Consider the following 19,857-nt stretch of genomic DNA (forward strand, 5'->3'; position numbering starts at 1 on the left):
CTGCGGCTGGTTGGCGTGTGGGCGGGGGCTGCGGCCGGTCTTTACATTTAAAAATGAGTTATATGTGTAGCTACCCCGAAAATAAGACCTAGCGATACCGTCAGGGATAAGACCTACCACCGAACTAGGTTTTATTTTCGGGGTAGGTCTTAGATTACAGAAATCCATGAAGATAGCGCTAGGTCTTACTTTCGGGGTAGGTCTTACTTTCGTGGAAACACGGTAAGTATGCATTCTGTAGGTTTTCAGACACCTTAATACTGGGTTCCCTGAAGTGAAAGCATGGTCAACTTGTTCATCTGAAAAACCCTTTAAAAAAGGATAGGACGTTGCATTCTCAAATGTCACTTTTTTTAAAAGGTTTCATGGCTCTATAAAACATGGCCACGTTATTATTCTACAGGTATTCACTGAATTTACAGACCTGGACAAAAGCCTGTAAAATCAAATGTTAAAATACGTGCTTAGGCCACACGGTTTTCGCTCATGCCCATACATATAATAGATATCGCATTCAGAGAGCACCCAAGCAAATTTATGTTAACGACCTAGACACTGGCAAACTGTTATTATCACTGGAAATTTGATCAGATAATTAGTGGTTTACATACATATTCATTCTTTGCAAAGTTCTCCAACCTGTTATCAGGAACAGCAACATATCAGGCTTCCCATATGTTACCAAAGAATCACCTGTATGTGCTAGACAGAGAATAACGTGGACAAACAAACACTATCACAGTATATTAAAAAAGATGCAAACCCTAAAATGAATGGGGTTTATAATGAAGAGCAGATATTATACAGGATTTATACAACGCCAACAATTTGCGCAGCACTATACATACCTGAGCAGATATCATTATCACTATCTGTTATACTCAGTTGGGTTTGCACAAGGTAGCATCTTAAATTCCATTCATAAAATGCGGGCCATAGTGTGTAGCCACCACTGCCCCCCACAACAGCAGAGATTTGAAGAGAACTGGTCATTAAATTCCACTTTTATTCACTTCTATTAAATCATCCAGCTTTTTTCAGTATCAGAAGCACATTATTGCTCAGAACTGGCTTCTTGATGGTGATAACGAACAATGGCTGTGTGTGAGCACAGTCATTTGAAGTCCCAACCATGGCTGCATGTGACAATGCAGGAGAGCAATTGGGAGGCACTTGTAACCCCATAATAATGTACCTAAACAAGGAGCTTCTTGGCAGCATCACCAGAAAATATATTTCACCTAAAACTGCAGAATGAACAAAGAATAGAAAATTATTTTTGACATCAGCATGTCAACCCAAATCACTAAAACCTTAGGACAGATTTAACATCTATGCCATGTCTTTAACTAAACATGATTCATTATGATTTTTGGTTGCCTTAGGGCTTGTTCACACCAAATGCAGACCAGATCTGCGTGTGTTTCTGCACACACGTTTTTGCAGAGTTTTTTATGCATTCCGAACCGTTTTTGTAAAAAACAAAAAGCCAAAAATAGGTTTTCAGTGCGTTCCAGGGTGTTTGCATGCATTCCAGAGCAGGAAAAGTAGGGCTTGCTGCAGTTTTTATTACATGCTCTGGAACTGAACGCTGCGGTGTAAACTAGAGGCCAAAATACCATTGGAATACATTTGACGCAGTTTTGATCCGTTCTGTACCTGCTCTGAACTTGGTGTGAACTAGCCCTAACTACGGTAATATGATTTGCAAATACGGTAAACACGTAAAAAAAAAACAAATGCATGAACTATGGAGCCACCATACCTTGGGACTTTGCCTGACTGCTAGTAGCAACCAGAGAGCACTAGGAGTGCCAAATTGCACCAGATAGGTAGGCTCACACTTTACAAAACTTTTAAGGCTGTAGTTTGTCTTGACACATCATTCTTCATCCAACTGCTTATCATCTCAGAAGTCAGCAAGTAGGCCAACTATGACAGAGCATATGCACAGACTCCACAGCGAGGCAAGACAAACCTGTCTAGGAGTTACCATCAGAACATTGGCACAGCATCCAAAAAAAAAAAAAAAAAAAACTGTGGATGTGTAACGAAAATGTTACCCACTGGTAAAAGCTAGGGCCCATTTATACTTCAGTGTTGCAGTAACAAGCATTACCACAATGTGCAGCTTCACAAGTTACATGCATTTCTGCATTGCAGCACCATTTAATTTGAATGCCACAATGCACAGCAACACACACAGTACTGCAGGGCATTCCAATAAAAAGCGTCACCTCTGAGTTTTGACACATCAGGGTGTGTTGGCAGCCCATTCATTTCAATGGACTGCCTTTACCGCACATTAACACACCACACAAATGTAAATGGGTCATTGCAGAAAAAGGAAAAAAATAGTACTGCCAAAAAATACACCTTTCATCAATTGTTTTGATCAATTCACATTAGTTTTTCTCTTTTGTCTCTTGCATGCAATCACTCAAAACAAGACACATAGGCTACAGAGCTGATCGCCAATTAGCAATCCCTCAAGGATCGTAGTCAGCAACAGACAAGCAGAACTCTCGCAGAGAATGAAGGTAGATGATCCATTCTGCACTTGCTGCCGAGACACAATGCGATAATGAAAAGCCTGTCCTTTCTTTAACACCGATACATAGTTATGCAGAATCATTTTACTAAGTTTGACAACTTTGTATGCGATAAGCACTTTTTCAAACTGCTGTGACGTTAGCTAATCTATGACCTGTCATAGGCAATAGCCATATCTGCTTAATCATTTGCTGTAATCAGACCGCATCAAGAAGATCTACAAGCTCCAGTTTTCAAAGTTACTGTGGCTCATTAAAGGCCATGTAGTGGTTACGAAAAAAAAAAATCATTTAGCACTGTGAATATTCAGCACACTAGGAAAATGTATCAGAGTATTTTCTCATTTTCCTTGTGAATAGAAATGGGATCCAAATCTTAAAAAAAAAAAAAAAAAAAAAAAAAAAAAAAAAAAAAAAAAAAAAAAAAAAGAAAACCCAAAACAAAAATGATTTTCAAAAATGATTTTGTCCCTGGTTGCCCTTCTCATCAATATACCCCAGATATAAGTGGCCAAGCCTTTTTAGCCCTCGTTCACACCTGAACGTTTTGTAGCGCGTTCTATGCTCGACGAACGCTCTACAAAACGCTCAAAAATATAAATCCCATTGTATTCAATGGTCTCGTTCCCACCTTGGCGTATTTCCGCCCGTCCCTAACGCGCTACAAACCGGCCCACGCCTGAAAAGGTACAGGTACTACTTTGGGCCGTTTTGTTGCGCGTTTCCATTGGGATACAGCCAAGTAGCCCTCGGAAACGCGCGACAGACGCGCATATGCAATACGCCTAGGTGTGAACGAGACCTTACACCTGAAAACTGCACAATCCATGGCAATATTTACTCTGTGAAGTGTCCCTAGCATCTTTGTGATACCTGTGTGACCGGGCCATAACGAATGTCTGCGTTATGCACTGCTGGGCAGTGGGAAGGCTGTACCAGTGAAAAAATTACAGGTCTTTTGAATCCAAGGCCTATAATTAAATTTAATGACTGGATGGTTAGGTCAAGGGGGTGTTACACGTTTTCTAGGACTGAAAAAAAAAAAAAAGCTGTCTAAACAGGTTTGGTGGTGTAGCAACCACAAGACGAAAAGCCAGATTCAATTTCCAATCCATATAATGAGGTGGATTGAACAAATCTCAGAATCCTGGTAGCCAGTACTCTTAAAAATCTCTGGCTGGCACTTTTGCTACTGTTCTGAATAAAAACCATATTCTTGAATCCTTATTGCGTGCTCTAAAGGTGCCCATACACTGTACGATTCTCGTACGAGAATCGCGGGAAATCCCGCGATCGTACGAGAATCGTGCAGTGTATGGAAGGTGTGCGACCGTTTCTACTGTACGGTCGCACGTCTTCCATCGAACAAGCAGGCTGGAAAACCCGCCGGGAATCGTACGATTCTCGGCGAGTTAGTGGCCTGCTCGTTCGACAACTGACGAACGGGCCGGTGTGCGCACGCGCACACTGCCCGTTTGCCATCCTTGCAAGCCCGCCCCTCATTGCAGTCATCGGAAGCCCGCCCCACAAGGGGGCGGGCTTGCGATGATCGCAAGTACGGTCTGCCTGTCCAAGATGGGCAGATCGTACGTTTTTTTTAGGTACTTTAAAGTGTAAAGTGTATGGGCACCTTTAGAAAGAGCCTGCATGTCCCGTTTTCATTCATCCAGCCTTGCCAATGAAAGATCTACCCTTCCACAGACAACCTTAAAGTGGTCCCTGAAACAATAAAAATCACAAGGTAATTCGTTTTTGTCAGAAGAGACATAGAAAGTCTCCTTTGCCACAAAAACTATTTTCTTCAGCTTCTGGTGACTGGTTTCTGTCCACAACACCGTGTACATTCTGGTTCTATTCTAGGCATGGACAGAATAGAGCCAGGTGCCAGAACAATGGCATTATATGCAGAAGGGAGCATTTACTTCCCTTTCTTCCTGTCTCTCTGTTAATGCAACAGATCATAGGAAGAAGAGGAGTGAAAGAAAACTACCTAGCAGGCTCCTGTTTTGGAAAGAGGTCAGCATGCAGCCACCCATCAGTAGAGGCATTTTTACCAATGCCTTTCCATTATGACCATTCACGCAGCGCCAGAAGATCCAGGACAGAGTTATTCAGAGGAGGGTGAAGAATTTGGAGAAGGCAGGAGAAGTGAAGTGAACAATGTAGAACAAAATAGCTGAACTGGAAAGCATGCTGATTTGGAGACTTTTTCCAAATCAGCTATCTTGACCTAGATTTTTCACTTTTCCTGCCTTCTCCAAACTCTTCACCCTTTTGTGAATAACCCTGTTAGTAATCCTAGGCTTGGTGCTTCCCCTCTGCAGCAATAGCGCCCTAGGCCATGGCCTATGTGACATACCTGGCAGTAAATCCAGGGCCCAAAGCATCCACCTTTAAAACACTAGTATCACAGGTAGTGCACTATACACAGATCCCTTCTCTGTTCTGAGCAAGTTTGTAATATATCGTACTTTCTAGCAGTTTACATCCTTTGAGGTCTTTACCAGGTTGTATACCTGACACAGCACAGCCTCTCTCAAACTTCCAAGTTGTCCAGCAAAGATTGTGAACAAAGATTTGCCCTGGCAAAGATATTAGGAGCTCTTTTTCAGGGAAAAACCAAACAAACACTTATTGCCATGGTTCAAGCACATCATCACGCAGGTCCAGCATACGGGACAATGGTCACCAATGAGGCACTATAAAGTTGGATGCATCAAAATGAATCTTAATGGGACTTGGCCATATGGTCTACCTGATAAACATATGTTTCCATTCTTCACAACGCCATCTTTCTTTTTGCAAGTATAAAGATTGTATTTCACTGTAATCGGATTGTAAGAAAAGGTAAACATCAGTAAAAAATAATTAAAAAAATAAGGAGTGGGGAGAGAGTAGTTAGATATGGATAGTGAACTAAAATTGCATTTATCCTTTAGAAACCAAATTCGGCAATGGACACTCACATATTTCCATCATCACAGGTTCCCTTTAGAGAGACCATGTTGCCAGGCAAATCATTATAACAATCTCCCCATAATTTTGTATCTACATTGAATGTATTTTAAGCATGTGTTTTCCTGTCAAAGCCTGCCTTGTGTAGAAATTCAAAATCCCTGAAACTATTGCTGGTCGCCGCCATCATGGATATGATGTCAGCAGCCCCAGTGACTCAGTGAGTTGTCACTCAACAGCAGCAGTAGGCAAACTCCAGCCCTCCAGCTCCAGTGAAACTACAAAATACCATCATGCATCTTCCTCTCAGAGTCATGTCTGTGGGTGTCAGAATCTTGCAATGCCTAATGGGATTTGTAGCTGCCCAATAGATGAAAGGCCGGAGTTTGCCTACCCCTGATCTATAGCAATCCCTTTCACCTCTGACCCAGCAGCTACATAAACAGCTATGTAGATAAATTAAGTGAGGGCCAGAGATGTTAGACCAGAACAGACCGTAATTACACACAGAAGAGGAGAGGGCTATGACGTGCATGGAGGGAGGGGGCTTTGCTCTGGAATGTCTCTGGCAAAGTTCAGATTGCAATTCCTTCAGGCCCCATTTGCACCAGATCTCTTGCATGGTGATCCCTTTTACAATAGCTGCCCATGAAAAGGCACCGAAAAATGTATGGCTGTGAATGGGACCAGTTCACACAGCTGCGATCCATTGCGTTCTTTCGTTCTTTTGAAAGAGCATGCTCTACTTTTTTCAGGGCAATGTAATCGAACAAAAACCGATGTAAGTCGCAACGGAACCGGAGCAAAAGTAAAAAAATTGATGTTTGTCCACTCGGGACATGTTAATTGATTGGCAAAAAAAGAAAGGAACAGAATTTAAGTCAACGAAGGTTGAAATTGCAAGTCAACAGACCCTCCGTTAGCTTGCGATTTCCTTCCGATTTTGCACGAGCCCTAAAACATTGTTTATGGAAATTAAAAATGCTAAAAGTAGGCATTTAAATGACTAAGCTGATGACAGGGTCTCCTAAAAAGCTTCAAATCTATTTGATAGCTACTTGTGCCAATATGCAGCAGTGACAAGTGAGAGGATGGCCCAGTACATGCCCTAGAGATGACAGAAATCTGATTTACAACAAACTGTACTGATAGGAAATGTACATTTTCCAATATGCTCATTATGTCAACACTGTTTAAACTATCCTAGAATCCAATACACTAGTGTATAATTGCACTGCTCAGATTTTCCATTCAAGTCTAATCCCACTAGAATTATTACTGCATTTCATAATGCACCCACACTTCAGAGAGAGCTTTCAGAAAGGAATACAATTTAGCTCAGAACAGCTGAGAAGAGACAGACAGCAGCACTGCAAGGAGTCTGGATTGTACTAGTCAGAAGAAATCTGGAGGAAGGTAATTGTGATCTATGGACAGACAAGATGGCCTGCCCAGGGAACGCAATTGTAAAGTTTTGCAAGGCATTCTACTATTGTGTTACTTCTCTTTAGGAACTCTGTGTTGTGTTTAAAAAGCTTACAGTGTCGTTTAATAAGGCCTTAACTGACTAATAATGGGAGCACGGAGAAGCAAGGTGACATTAATGAGTCACTAAAGACTCCCACTGAGAATAATGTATTCAACGCTCTACTGCCAAACCATCTCGGTTTAAATCAGAAGAATAGGTACTAGGACCCAGACACAGGTCACTGCACCAGGCAAAGTCCCAATTACTTCCAATTCCCCGAAAAAACAAACTTCCTTGTCATGTCTTTATTAAAAAAAATCAAATAAATAAATCAAAAATCAAGTTAAAATATCACAATATTTTGTTTCTAATATTTAGGCATATGATATTATAATTTTATCCGATTCCTGTAAATTGGCCAAAATTCTAAGGCTGGCTTTTTACAACCGTTCTCTCTCGTTCAGCAATTGATGCCCCCATCCATACCAAGACTTAGTTCAGACGTGCAGCAGGCTTTACCATCCCTGCAGAGCAGTGGCTATCTGGCATACTGGAGGTGATACTGTCTCCTCTTGGATGCCTTTTTTTATCCTAATCCAATACCACGCCACAACCACATACCCACATGGTTACAACGCAGTCCCATTGGTTGAAATTGTTGCGTTTGTCATGTTGTTCAAAATCTGCAGCCATGGCATGTATACAGGGCTTAGCGCTCACTATTTTAACTTTTAGGTAGTCCCTTGGGAAGCAGTAAAAGATGTGGATCAACCACGTGTTTTTACCACCCCCTTGCCACCAGTCTTAACTAGGCCTAACAGTGTAGATGAGGGAATCCTCGCCAGTCTCCTGTAGGTCTAACAGCGGCGGGTGAGCCACTTTTAGAATATCGGCACAATGACCACACCTGATTGGCTGCAAGCACTGCTCATCTGAGAAATTTGGGACCTGCATCTTCAAGTTAATGAAAAAAACAACTTTTGTCCAACAGGGATTTCCGAGGGAGCCACACACTGCTCGACTTGATCCTGCTGACTTGGCCAAAATGTAGCAAGTGTAGGGCCAGCTTAAAGGAGAACTATGGGGTCAGGGCTTTTCCCCATAGTTCTCCTAAGGGTCACGGGAGAACACAAACTTGCATTCTCCCGTGACCCAAAGCTCAGTATACCGCGTGCTGTAGCATACTGAGACGCCGCAGCTCCGTGCGGGGCCGTACCATGTAGCTGCCGGGAAGGACAGGTGCTGCGTGTGATTAGAACACAGCCCCCGTCCTTCTCTACGGGGCTACGCGGCCGTACGCTCACCTCATTTGCAGGGGTGCGGGTGATCGTATTCATACGCAGCCGGAATGGAACATGTATGCGTCTCAGCCAGACAACCCGCACCCCTACGGACCTGCAAATGAGGTGAGCGTAGGGGGGCGTACGGCCGTGTAGCCCCATAGAGAAGGACGGGGGCTGCATTCTAATCACACGCAGCACCTGTCCTTCCCGGCAGCTACTTGGTACAGCCCCGCACGCAGCACGGAGCTGTACGTGCAGGCCGATTCGTGTGTGAATGGGGCCTTAGTGTTTACAGAGGATGGGAATAGAGTGGTTTCTCTTGTTCAGCCCATGTGCATGATCAGCCTAGCTGTGTACTAAAAGGCTTTTTAAATGAGATTTTCCCTAGTATATATAAAAGTGTTAAAGGAAGATGAAAAAAGGAATTTGTTTGCACAATTTGCATTTATTTATATGCACTTCAACTTTCTATTTAGGTGTTTAAATCTAATATATACAAATACGTTAATATGCATTTAGTACAAAATAAGATGAATAATGCATGCAATCGCAGCTACCTACAGTGCAGATAAAGGTATTGCAATTTGACTATGTGCATTGCACTATTCAATAACTATACATCTATTTTAGCGCATTGTACAGCAGAAAAACTACAACACTCCTCTGAAAACAAACTGCTTGTTAGCTGAGAACCCAACCACAAACTGCAAGCCAGTTTTTCAAATCTTAAAATGGATTTTCCATGGAACGGTGACCACTGCTAAAGAGGGTGACCCAGTTTAAAGTGGAAATCTGATTTAAAACAAAAAAAAAAGCAATGTCTAGAATACAAAGAAAAGCTTTTGCTGAAATAACTGCGTTGCTGTCCCTCGCAGAAACTGAGACACCATTAGTCTTCCTACAGGTTTACCCTACAGGAAGTGACTGTCACATGACCGGCCGGAAAACTGCTCATGTAAGGGAGTTTTTATTGGGGGGGGGTTAACGTGCAATGGGGAGAACAGTTTTTTATACTGTACTGGATACCTACTTTAAAAGGCCTATACTGTACTGTACTGGAGACCTATGTTAAAAGGCCATGATCCCCAATGCTGCTGCATTACTTGGTGAGAGAGGCATATAGCGCTTTAGCTATTGTATCACTTTTTTTTCACTTAAATATGTAGTCTGAACTGAGTAACCCCCTGATATCTCATCTCTTGAGGGCTCCAATTTCTCCTTTCCATAATTTCTGGCTCAGTCTGGTCCCCAATTTTCAGGGTTTTAGTGCCTCCATTTCAATTATCAATAATAAAAAATAAAATGAACCAAAAAGTGGGGCACACTCATATGGACCAGTCAAGGTGTTCAGGTCTTGGTGCGTGACTGTCATCACTGGAGATGCTGAGCGTTAGTCAGCTCCAGGATAAGCAAATATTGCTTAAATACAGGAGACAAGTATATTCCCATTTGATTCTGGTGTTCTCTGTGTATTTCTTCCAGATCCGTGTAATAATCAAGTGTGAAAGTTTCCCTCTGTGCAGGGGCCTCCTGTAATTACAGACCAGTCAATGCTGAGTCTCTCTTTGTGCAGGGTGACTGGTCTTGTATCCGCCCCCTCCTGTAGATTTCTGTAGACAGCTTGTAATGGATTGGGCCTTCTGGTTTCCTTCCACAGCTCTGCTCTCTGTGCAAGTTGTATGCAGCACAGTGGTGTCAGTGCTGCTGTTAAAAGGTAACAACTTAGTTTGAAAAGGAAATTGGTGCACGCAAAGTGTTTTTTTTTACTCTTTGCAGCTATTGTGGAATATATATATAAATAAGCTTTAAGTAAATAAGCTTTAAATATAATTCAGCTTTAAAGAAAACAAGCACTAAGAAAAATGTATAAGCCAACCTTTTGAACAAATTAAAAAAACATCTCCATGTTTAGATATTCAATGTCAGTGAATGAAACGTTTTCAAGCCAGGGACAAATATACAGCAAATCAGGACTACTCATTTTCATGCTGGTTCAGGGTTGGTGACAAAGTATCCAAGTAAGCAAATTGGTGCAACAGCCAAAAAAAAAAAATTTAATTCAAAAAGGAGAGATCAGCCATGTTAGTGTGCATATGCCTCCCTATAAAAAGATGCCGTTTAAGAAACCAGATCTCTGCCTACTTTTTGGCTATAGCAGGGAAGATTTAAAGCCCTTTGTGAAGTTTTTGCTGCGGATTTCCCCCCTCCCTGTCCTGGTAACAGCCATTAAACTGTAGTGCATTCAGTGAACATTAAGATCCCTTAGGTGTGTCACTGTAGATGTATACATCTCTCCACTGTCCAACCCTGCCTGGGTGTTATAGAAATAAAGTGATGTAAAATATTGAGATTAATATTGAGCTAGGAATAAGGATGTATGCACCCTTACTATTAAAGTGGAACTTCGGGATTTTAAAATGTACCCCCCTGTATCCTCTCAATAACAACAACTTCCTTCTCTGTGAAGGGCCATAGGTCCACTTCCAGGCAGAAGTGCACTCTGTCACTCTGCCCATTTCTGGCGAGACCATCCTATTGTTTACATGCCCCCCTAGGGGGCGCATCACCACACAGGTAACACCACTGCAGGCTTCCAGGGGCATAGGGAAGCAGATAGGTCACCTTCACCTTCAAACTATTGAAGTTTAAACATGAGTGACTTTTTAGAAATTCCCAAAGAAAGCTCAGTGCATGGAGATGTAATTTAAAAAACTAAAACGAAACTACAAACACAACTAAAAGATTAGGAAATTAAAGACTAAAAAGGAGGTCATACACAACCATAAGATGCTAAGCAGCCCCTTTCAGGTCCGGCTTGAAGCACAGGGCTACTAATCCTTACATTAGCTATGTGATGGTAATCTCCAGCTTTGAGCCTATGCTCACAGAGAGATGCCATGCTTAGTACGAACTACAGGCAGATGTTTTCACTGATCATCTCAGGGATCAGGCATTTAGAACATCTTCCCGCAGAGAAATCCAATTCTGCTCATTTAAAGAAACTTGAACGTTGTGAGTACAGATACTTTGGACAAGAAAAATGAAACACTTGATAATAATGATTCACTTTGCCCATATTTCACTGTGCCACACTGTCCTTTAATTGGTCTAATAAGTAATATATTAGAGTGGCTGCATAAGGAATTCGTTTGAGTGGCAAAACAGAAATACAAGTTTAAGGTCACCATTAGCTTGTGGTGATCTTTCCTATGTTTGTGCAGTGTGGTATTTATGTACATGTAAACATAGAAATTTGCATGAGCTCATAAAGTCTAGGCCCGGGCACAATAAAAGAAAACATATGCAGTATGTTTCAAGGTGACAGACCCAAAAGGAGTGCATCGAGGCTCCAAAACATCAGGTGAAAGTGGAACATGCTTTTGTTCACATTTTCTGATATGGCCACAGTAAGGTCTGGCTCACACCTCGGCGTTTTTGAGCAGTAGGAAAAGCACTTTTAGCCCTGGTTCACACTTAGGTGGCACCGTTTGTACGCGCGTTAGCAGCATGCGGTTATTTGAGCGCTTATGCTTGTTGTGCACATTTGTACGTGTATTTTAACGTGCATACATGAAAACGCGCATTTAGATTGGCAGCTCAAAACATTGTTGGCAATGGAAGTAAGCGTGTATAAAACGCGCAAAAACGTTTACGAAAGTGTGAAACATGCTTCTGTTGCACGTTTTTGGGCATTTCCAATAAAGTTTATGGAGAGGAAAAGAACTTTTAACTGCCCAAAAAAAGCTCATGTATCTTTTCAGGCATTTTCCTGATCAGGTGTGAACCAGGGCCATTGAAAATCATGGGATTTCTTGTGTTGGGCAGTTAAAAGCTCTTTTTGAACTGCTCAAAAACGCCTAGGTGTGAACCAGGGCTTAAAGGGGTTCTAAACCCTCCGGGTTTTTTTGCCTATATCTACTGTTAGCAAGCAGTAGATATGGCCAAGAAGTTTTAAAAAAAGCTTTAACTAGTTTTAAACTTACCTCGTTATCGCTGCGCGCCTAGAATCAGGAACTGCTCGTACGGCCGCAAAGGATCTTGGGGCGGGCGCATGCGCAGTTCCGATTCTCGGCCGGGAGACGAGCAGAGACGCAAGGCAAGTCTATGGACGTGTGCACCCGCATGCATACACCGCTGGATCGGAGGGACAGAGCTTTCAGCGCTGGATCGGAGAGCCGCCGCACCGCTGGAGGGACAGATGAAAACATCAGGAAAGAAGAAGAAGAAGATTGGAATAAGAGACATCATTTAAGGTAAGTGCCAACATTAACATGGGGGGGGCATTTGTTTGACTTTAATGTCACTTTAAGCGCTCACCACAAGAAATCCCATGGTTTTCAATGGCCCCTGTTCACACCTGATCAGCAGAACGCCAAACGCAGAAAAAAGTACATGAGCTTCTTTTTGCAGTTTCAAGCTCGTTATCCCCCCCCCCATATGCATTTTTAAAATTCTTTGACTGAATACAGTGCAAAACAAGTAATTCCCCCATAGACTTTAATGAAAATGCCAAAAAATGCACGGTAGAAGCATGTTGCACATTTTAAAGCACATTTTTGCACGTTTGTCCATTGACCGCAATGTTTTTTAAGCTGCCACTCAAAACGCGCATCTTCATGTGCTCGAACATGGAAATAAGCACATGCTGAAAACGATGCCGCCTAGGTGTGAACTAGGCCTAAATGTTGAGGTTAGCCATGGAGTGCTACAAATAAATCCATCCAGCACCATACCCAAAAATGCCACTTTCGTGGAGATGCTCACCCAACTGTAATTCCGTATTATAACTCAAAAAGTAAAAACAAACACTCCATGTAAAACTACAACAAGAGAGGTCAAATCAGAAAATGTGAACAAAAGCCAAATAAAAAAGGCATGTTCCACTTTCACCATTGATTTGGGGCCTCAATGCACGCTGTTTTAAGGTGACAGACCCAGAGGGGCGCATTACTTCACATTGTGTCTTTAGCAGCACAGATGAATGTCCACTTGCTAGGCATGCAACTAATTGGATTAGACCCCAGACGGTTGTACACCATATCCAGCTGATAGGACTTTTTTGAGAAACACATTTTTGACTCTTCCAAAGCAATAGCAATGTGGCAGCTAAAGGTTCTAAAACAGTACACAAACACATGGGAGCACAACATAAAGAGTTGGGTCAACTCTGGCCTATTTAGATCCCACTATTTGCTAATGAGGAATAGGCAGGCTGAAAGAAAAGCAAGCTGGGCGTCTGCTCCTAAGAGTCTCATTTTGAGAAAAGCCTCTTAAACATATGGCTGGTTTAGAAGTGGTTGGTCAGTCATTAAACAAAAATCAATTACTTACTGTGATTAATATATTGATTGCTATGCTACGATTCCATTAAGGGCAAAGGGTGAATTTTTTTAGTGTATGAGGACCACAGCGTAATAACACATCATGAAAGTAATACAGTGTCACAAGTATCAATGACATGAGGAATACTATGGTTATTTCCTATATACAGAAAGCAACCATTAAATAGCAATTCTGAGCTCGTTAAGATGTAAGAAACACGGAAATTTCTTTCTAGATTATTAGCACATTCTGCATCCTAGCAACAGTCTGTTTCTGACCCCAACCTCGTTCTTCATGTGGTTTAACCAACCCTTAACTTACAGTAATGCCCTTCATAATCACCAACAGCATTTTTTTTTTTATAGCTTCAAATTAGTTAGCAAAACCATTCCAAAACGGGCAATTAAATCAAATGAAGTTATCATCAAAGCTCCAGCAACTCTTCACATAAGAAAAATGAATTCAACAGTGATGCAACAAGCTCAAGAGCAACAATGTCCATAATGTATATAACTGCAAGCCTTGTCCACTCTCTGAGGTCATGCAATTTCTAGCAAATTTCTGCGATTTAAAAACAAAAGGGTTCGGACTGTTCTTACTCCTGCAACACACCAAAGTTTCTACCTACTGCAGATATTTCTAGTACAAAATCATGCAAGTTTCTGCTCCACTGAAACATGTGTAGTCAGACTGTGTCCATATTCTTACAATACACAAAACCAAAAGATAATGGGCAAAATAACCACATAAAATCATCAAGGGCCATTTAAAGAAGAACTAGGGGAAAAATTATTAACCCTTACAGTGAGGTTACTCCCACACTGCAAGGGCTAACTGCTTGTTTTGGTCTAGGGAGGAAAATTAAGTTATACTCACCCGATCCAGCTGGCTCGTAGACTGGTCCCTAGAGCCCTTCTACCCCTTCTCTGCAGCTGCTGTAAATCATCACATCCAATACACTGTATTGGACATGAGGACACTGAGAAACATACCATCGCTGGAGCGTAGAAGACAGGCATGAGGGAGCACTGTTGCAAACGGCCAGCTCCAAGGATCAGGTGAGTACATCTTAATTATTTTCCTCCCTAGACCAAAATGAGCACTTAAGCTTTGTAATAAAGGGGCAGCACTGCACGGCTTAGTTATAATTTTCCTTGGCGTTCTACTTTAAGAACATCTGATGTCTTCAGGGAAGCCTATTCCATCGCTACTTAACTGAACTTTTTATTTTCTCAAAAATACTCCCCACACATCACCTTTTGGATCACGTGTCCCTCCTTTTTAGATTGTAATCTCTCATGGGCAGGGACCTCCTACCATTGTATTTTAACTGTACGGTCTCCCCTTCATATTATAAAGCGCTGCACGAGCTGTTGGTGCTATAGAAATCATGTATATTAATAATGATACCAATGATGCTAAAAAAAAAAAGAAGGAAGAATAGTATGTCAACACTTCTCCCACTCTAGCTCTGTCCACACAGTCATGTCATCCATGCACAAGATTTGTAAATAAAAAAACCCCATCTGCCACCGCAGCAGAAGACACTTATTTCATAATGGGGAACAAGTGCAGGGACATCACTGTACTTGAAGTCCATCAATAACTTCCTCCAGCTCCATAACTGAAGTTCTGTACCTCAAAAGAGACCTAGGGCTGGAGAAACAATCTGCAGGAGCATGTTTGTTGCAGTGTTGCAATGCTCTGCGTGCTTCAATGCAAAACAATATCATTAAATGCGCGTTTTTCTTTTTACAGTATGGGTGTATTTATACATTTTTAGGCAAAAAAAAAAGTGGAATATGCCTTTATTCTATAATGGAATATACAACAAGAATATGGTATAATATTTCTACTAGCAGTGATGAATTGGCCCCCATATGGTCCCCAAGGGTGAATATGCATTAAAGCCATTACTGTTTAAGTGCTTTCTGTAATAGAAAAATAAGTCTGAAGAAAAAAGTGAGCGGAGATTACTGCACACTGTTCCCTATGGTTAACATACTCCCTCTGCTACAACTGCATGCACAGAGGTCAGATGGGAACTTGGTTTCTTTTGGGCTTCTTTTATTTTGTCTACAGACAGAACCCAGCAGGATTCACAAACAGGCTTTCAGACTACGAGATCAAATGAAAGACGCTGCTGGCCACCATCTCTAGACTGAAGTTGCCTACAGCAACGAGATATTACCTTTCAAGTGTAACTGCCCTAGAAATACAAGAGGCGTACGCCGACTGGTTGCTATGGACACCACATTTCTTTCTTGGAAGTATTTTTTGTTATAATAACTAAGGCAAAAATATAAATAAATAAAATGCATACCGTGTATTCTTTCACACAACAAATAACTGTAAATTAGACAACAGTCAATTAAAAATGAGGCTCCAGTAGATGATTTTGGCACCAACATTGTTTTTGTATCTTATTTGGGAACCAAAAATTAACAGTTACGTGGCATAAAATGCACATAAATGATAAGAGAAGGAAAATGTAAGCATCGCTACCAAAGAAAGTACAATTCCTGACTCTGGACACACTTGAACGCCATATCCACCCAAACATATGCATCGCCTGTTGCATACTACTATCTATTTGCAGATTCCATTAGTAGTCTGGATGTCAGCACTTCACAAAAAGACCAGAATTCAAAAGACTAAATTTAAAAAGGAGAACTATGAGGTCAGGGCTTTACCCCATAGTTCTAAGGATAATGGGAGAACACAAACTAGCATCCTCCCATCACCCAAAGCTCTGTATACCGCAAGCTACAGCTTGCGGTATACTGAGACGCCGCAGGCAGAACGGATCCCGACAACGCTGTCTGGATTCACCCAGCTGCGTGAGTGACATCTGGCTCTGCCTATCTAGAGGCAGAGCCAGCTGTACCCCCCCCCTCCCCCGTCCATTCCGCCAGTCAGCGCTGGAGGATCAGAGCGGGGAGGAATCCCTGCAGGGAGCCGTGAGTGACAGTCACTGCTCTCTGCAGGGATAAATCGAGAAGTGAGCGAGCGACGGTATGTGTTCGCTCACTTCCCAATATACTGATTATGAAAAAAGGAGAAAAAAATAAATCGCCATTAGAGCCAGTAAAGTATTGCAACCATGATCAGGGGATCCCAAGTGCAATGCCCTGGCTCCTGCAGATTCTCTTTCTCGCCCATGTCCATACCAAGGTACAGACATTCAGTAACATGGACGCGAGGACAATCACCACACTCGCATACCACTGAGAACTACAAATCCCTCTTGGAGTTTTACCATTCACAGATCCTGTCAAAGATCTGTGAATAGACGGACGCGGCTGTATGAACGGAGGCATGCACAGCTGCGCCGAAGAAAACAGCAGCGGCCTCTGGGGAGAAGAAACCCAAGATACAGGTAAGTGCCGTTGTAGCCGAGCAAGGATGACCAAGGGCTCAGGAAGAAACAGGCACAGTGGCCATCAGTCCTACATACAAATTAGGGACACCGAGCCCTGAAAATGCAGCATTCAGTAAAAGATTGATCGGTGACTTCTGTTTTGTTTACAAAAACTGAACCATATCCAAACTATTTAAATGTATAGAACGGGAAACCTCTGCAGAAGAGTGCTTTATAATGGCTAAATTGTGAATTCTAGTGAAAATATCTCATCAATGGAGACTGTTTGCATGTCAAACATCAACAGTTTCATGTCAAGATGAGCTTTACTTCCGCCTTCCTTTATCTCTTCCAATGTGCCATTCTGTCTTAAACATCAGCAAACCTTGTAATTGGCTGTATGTGTGTGTTTTCCATACCATTTTAACAACAAAGGAGCATATTTTCAAAGATGTGAATCTGACATTCACCAAACATACAGTGGAGGTTTATCCTCCAGGTGCATGTGTTTTAAATTGACAGTGACTGATCACCACCACTGACTGTTTACCTAAAGTCACATTCACTGCTTTATAAATAAAATTATTTCAAATCATGAGGCGCAAACAGTTTTCTTTAAAGGCATAGTCAACCTTTTGCAAACACGTAATAAATGCACCCACAATAAAAGAACAAATGTACATATTACATTTTTGATTAAAGCTTGCAGAGCATTGCGACCACAATCAGTGCCTCATGTGTGCAATGCACAGGCTAATGCATTGTTTACATCCCCAACCCCAGGCCCCTATAGAGGTACAGACCTACCATTCTAGTTCATTAATTACTTCCTTCAGCCCCATCAGAGTGGTGATAGCCACACATTTGTGTTCCATTGAGATGTGTGAGCCCCTCTGCTGGGATGGGAGATGGGACTTGGCCGTTTATTTACAGATCCTTTGAATGAATCTGTGAATGGATGATGCGGCTGTGTGGCTGAAGCCATGGACAGTTGCACTGAATTCAAACAGAAGACTGCCGGGAGGTGCACACTGTGATTCAGTGGTGGTGGTGCAGGGTGGGGGGGGGACGGGGGGAATGTGGAACCTATTAAATCTCACACCCTAAATATAGGTGTAAGATTAAACATGGTCACAAAGGTGGACAGCGCCTTTAAATAGTCAATACCAGCGGTTGTTAAGTCACAAGATTTAGAGGGCTTCACCTGTGATCCCCGACATCCCCAAAGGGTCGCACATAATGTACAGTATTTATAATGCTACAGAAGACCGTCAGACTGCAGAATTAGAAGAAGGAACGGTCATAAACTACTTACATGCTACAGGAGTGGTTGAAGACCTGCTCTAAGCCCTGGTTCACACCTGAACGTTTTGTAGCGCGTTCTACGCTCGACGAACGCTCTACAAAACGCTCAAAAATCTAAATCCCATTGTATTCAATGGTCTTGTTCCCACCTTGGCATATTTCCGCCCGTCCCTAACACGCTACAAAACAGCCCACGCCTGAAAAGGTACAGGTACTACTTTGGGCCGTTTTGTTGCGCGTTTCCATTGGGATATAGCCAAGTAGCCTTCGTAAACGCGCAACTTTTTTACCACGAATCGCGGTTAAAAAAAAGGCGCGACAGACGCGCATATGCAATACGCCTAGGTGTGAACGAGACCTAAGAGACCAGAGACTGAAAATATGTTACATTGAACTGCTAGAGATCACTGCCATTGCATCCCCCTTTGCAAAGTCAGCACTACTACTGTTGACTAGAGGGGCCCAAGGGCCACAGAGTAAGCACCAGAGGGTCAAGGGCTGGGCACCAGGGGGTCTATACTGTCCTTCTGCTTTTCCTAATGGATAAATACCACCTCAACCTAACCACTGAACCATCACGTTCTAAAACAATTCATCCCCTCACAGCTACCTCCTCATGTATCACTTATCCCTTGCTTTTAGATTGTAAGCCATCACGGGGGGCCCTCCTTACCATCTTGTATTAAATTGTATTGTGATTGTAATGTCTTCCTTATATTGTAAAGCGCTGCGCAAACTGTTGGCGCTATATAAATCCTGTATAATAATAATAATAATAATAATAAAGTATCTCCTCTTTTTGATGAAAGCCCTCTGAAATGACAAGTTGAAATTGTGCACGCATGCTTGTTCACACCAAATGTGGACCAGATCTGCATGAGTTTCTGCAGTGTGTTTTGCCGCGTTCTTGGCCGTTTTTGTAAACAAAACAAAAATCCAGGGCATTTGCATGCGTTTTTGTATGCGTTTGCATGTGTTCCAGAGCAGGAAAAATAGGGCTTGCTACAGTTTTTTTTTTACATGCTTTACATTGGACGCAGTTGTGATCTGTTCTGTAACTGTTCTGCTCTGCTCCTGGAACGCACTTGGTGTGAACTAGCCCTGAAAGGCAATGTTACCTTTTAAATGAACAATACATAATTTTATCCATATGCCATATTGCTTAGTCTCTTAGTGGGAGGCGATTAAGGGGTACTACCATATGGAGGGAAATCATATACTATTTCAGTCACAGGAAGTTCTGTGCGGGAACAATTTTTGTATTCTTTTTCAGGAAACAGACATGTAATAGAGTTCAATCCTTGCGCTCCCCTGCTCTTATAAGCCCCTTCTTAATTTGTCAACAAATGATAAGGGAGAACAGGACTGTGAGGAGCCATATTGTTCTGTGTCCACTATGCAAGTGTAGGAGCATAGTGACATACTTGGGAGAGCAGCATGGAGAGACAATGACCTTGGCTGGTGCCTGCACAGCAGCTGTGACACTTTCTAGAAAAGACACAAGAGGCATGCACTATTTTTAACTTGCAATTTCAGAGGGTTTGCAATCCCAAAAAAAGAAAAGACAAAAAAAACCCTAAACTTTTAGTTCTGCCTTAAGTGCTTATAGCG

Source organism: Nanorana parkeri, unplaced genomic scaffold (genome assembly GCF_000935625.1).
Source record: "Nanorana parkeri isolate BGI_ZX_2015 unplaced genomic scaffold, ASM93562v1 scaffold612, whole genome shotgun sequence".
Lineage (NCBI taxonomy): Eukaryota > Metazoa > Chordata > Amphibia > Anura > Dicroglossidae > Nanorana > Nanorana parkeri.